This window comes from Varroa jacobsoni, unplaced genomic scaffold, assembly GCF_002532875.2.
Source record: "Varroa jacobsoni isolate VJ856 unplaced genomic scaffold, vjacob_1.0 scaffold_1123, whole genome shotgun sequence".
Lineage (NCBI taxonomy): Eukaryota > Metazoa > Arthropoda > Arachnida > Mesostigmata > Varroidae > Varroa > Varroa jacobsoni.
Window position 1 is genome coordinate 178,119 of NW_019214025.1, and position 3,710 is coordinate 181,828.

Consider the following 3,710-nt stretch of genomic DNA (forward strand, 5'->3'; position numbering starts at 1 on the left):
CTGTGGAAAGCAACGACAAATCGTGTCGGTCACTGCGAGCAATGAATTTTCGTAGTACGGCCCTATCGTCACAAAAGAGCACCGACATGTTTGAAAAATATGGACTAAAGGTATTTTGTTTAGGACAACAGAGCGACAAAAGGAGGAAAGATGACTATCGACAACACACATTTGGTAAGAATAGGTTATTAAGGTTGCAGCTGATATATATTTGCGATTGTAATAAAAATACTCAACGAGTGCTAAAATAGTTGAGTTTTCATTCCTCGCACCATAACACCCCAGGACAGATACTGTTCGCCAGTATTGGGCCCTGACTTACACAACGCACGCACAAATCCTCCAGATAAATAAATAAAAAAAGAGCTAGGGAGCTTTTATTTTATTTAAAATATTCAGGTTTATTTTGGAAACTTTATAGCAACACGCGAGTTTTTTCCGTCTGATCAATCATTGCAAGAAATAAGCATGATAAAGCCAAAACCTTTTATAAAGTATGCTTTCTTTTTCCTTTGTTCTTGCAAAAAATCCCTTAACTAAGCCACGCATTTTTTTTTCAAATACTGTTCGATATCTTTTGGAACCGTAAGAAAAGATTAAGTTTTTTTTTTCTTCTTTGAATCACATAGGGAACTGCGTAAAAAACATAAGTAAAACAACAACAACAAAGGAAGATTGTGCATTGTATAAGTTCGCACATAATGTTCAATGTATCTAAACGCAATGTATTTAAAGCAATACTGTTGTTAATATCGAGTGCGATATGTGGAACAAACAAACAAACAAACAAACAAATTTCGGGCTTAGATACAAGCCCGACAAGGCGACAAATACGTCGCCTACGAATAACTGATCCGACATCCAATAGTGAATATCAGCTAAAAGTATCGAAATTATCGTTTTAAATTAAAAATCCGCTGGCTGGATACCACCGTTCGGCAAAACACCGGCTGCTTTCTGTCATAAGCCCAACGCTTCGCGACAAACGGTAGAGATAATTGACAACAGTCTGAGGCCAGCTATTAGGAAATTAGCAGGAAAAAAAAGCGAAGCAAACGAGGTATCTGTTACGGACATAAATAATTATATTGCAAGGTAGACAATAGACCCTTAGATGGGACTAAATGGAGGCTCGTAATAGAATTATCTTAAAGCATCTGAGATTATAATAGAATAAACCACACACGAACGCGTCAAAGCATTGCTCTGTAAAAATGTTATATATAAATAAGGTATTTAGGTATTATGTAGTGTAAAAGATCTTTTGTCATTTAATAAACAGCATCTAGTTCCGCAACCTGCAAGTACCTGCCGAAAAGTAACATATCAGTACCTCTCTGCCTTTCAACAAAAGCAAAACAAATCGGCAATGATCATTCAAAGTATTTTGATTTTTCGTGCTAGAGGATATCTGCTGACAAATCTGCGAAGGTCCTCGAGACCACTCATGAAAACCTCATTATCTAATAAATTATAGTAAATTTTCATTCAGCAGGCATCATTTTCTATCCTTCTACTTATAGTGTCTTGGCAGTAACTACGCGCTTCGGTTGTACAAAGTCCACTGACAATTATGGAGAGTCATCTCTAATCGACGTTTGTTTCTCCTGAAATTCGTCCGTTTAACAAAAGTCAGTCTTTTTAAAGTGTCTAATTGAATTATCAGCCAATTATACAATATTTCGCACACCTTATTTTAGTTACACCTAATATTGAGGTCCACAGAGAGACGAAGTACGATGCGCAAATTTTCCAAATAGACTTCAAATAGAAAATACTAAAAAAAAAAACGCCATTCGACGTATCCATGCGCCCCTTAGTAGCGTGGAACCTTTGACACGTAACGGAAAAATAGTCTCAGTTACGCTGGACCCATCTCTTAGTCGACGTTTGGCCTTAGCGCCTCGAATTATGACTCAGGCCAGAAGGGTTATGAATCGGAACAATTTCTAGATACAATTGAAAAGCATCGCACCTAATTTAACGTTACAATTAAGGATTGAAGTGCATATGGCTCGTTCAGGCGTATGCGTTTCTGTCAAATTTCGACGGAAAGCGTCTAAAAAGTATTGAGGATTAAGCGAATACTTAAATGATCATCAATCGAAGTACTAGTGGCCTGCTAGAGTAACAGCCGCACGCAATGTAAAGAATCAGAATATCAAATACTAGATTATTATTAGAGACCGAAGGCAAACTATGCCTTCAGTGACTTGTGATATTTCAGGTTTGCTTCAAGTCTGTGGTAGTTTCACGTCCGTAACGTAATAGCTAGCCACTACGTTAAACGTAAATCAAAGTAAGTAAATATTTATCTAAGTATTCACATATCTCGGTTTATATATTGTGTAACTTGCTGGCTCACATGTTTATGATAATAGTCGTTATAATGGCGTTTCAGTCTCAGGCAATATATAATTGTGTGCGGGCGGGCAGACAGAATCACAAGTGAAACTACCTCATATTCCCTATATAGAGTAATTTTTATCGAACAGGCAATATTTTCAACTACTTCATTTAGATAAGCTATACTCGTCAGCCTTACTTTGATATCCACTGCTCGGTTAAATGAGCTGTAGAATGACAAGTTAGCTTCATTCGACCTTCATCGTTGTGGAAACATTGTTTATAAATAAATTATTATTAGGTTAAATTCGCCAAAACAGCGAGTATCTGATCCAATTGCACACCGCAAAGCGCAACGTTTTCCGTTGTTATTTGCTTTCCAGTGTTTCAAAGGTGTGATACTAGAAAAAAATTCGACAACTCTAACTAGATGCCTCTTACCGTGCAAACGTATTTCGGTAACATTTGGCGCGCTACTTACATAAAATGCGTACGCTTGTTTCGACCCAAAAATGTATGTACGTTGGGGAAGCGATGGGGCCGGACTGTTGCAAAGTGCACAACCCATTATCACCAGCACCGTCATCAGATCAGGTGCAGTGCGGTATGCAGACGGTCATGGTCTTCACGAGTCAAATCGTCGGTCGTTCGGCTGACTCTTCGCGGCGCCCGGCGATTGCCGCACTCATAGACGGTAGTGTATACACACCGATGCGAGTAACTCTTAGCCAGCGGCATACATCTACCGACCAGAGAAGGCGACCGCAGACTCAGGCCAATGCCAGTAGGCCCAGATTCTCCTCTCAAAAACTGCAATAGTCGTAACGACGGTGGTAGTCGAAGTACACCGTTCGGCTTAGCGGCGGTGGCAGTAGTAGCGACAACGAAAGTCGCTGATCGACCCGCCTTGTTTCTTTCCGTTGCGCAGCGTTGTTTTCAGATAGGTATTTACCAGTGAAACTGGTCTATTGGCTGATGTGTCAATCTGCTCTATAGCACACAGCCACTACTGCGTCTGTTGGTTAGTGGGTTTGTCGATCTTGTCGGCGAAGTTGGTAAAATCGCTGCCCCACCTGTCTATGCGGCTGCTTTCTGGAGTCATAGGGCATAACGTAATGCGCTGGTGTCACCTGTGTGTTCCGTTGATTGCTGATCGTCCGTCTATTCGTTCGGTTCGTCCGCGCCTGTCTGTTGTGTTTTTCGGCACAGCCGTTGCCGCTTCCATCACCATCGTCGCTACTAGCGCTGCTTGTGGCTGGGCCGATGCTGTAAGACGTAGAATACTTACTGCGACCCCGTTTGGAGCCCGAAACGTGCGTGTCCGACGCTCCTGGCGTATTGCACTGCATCCCGCCTCCTTGCCT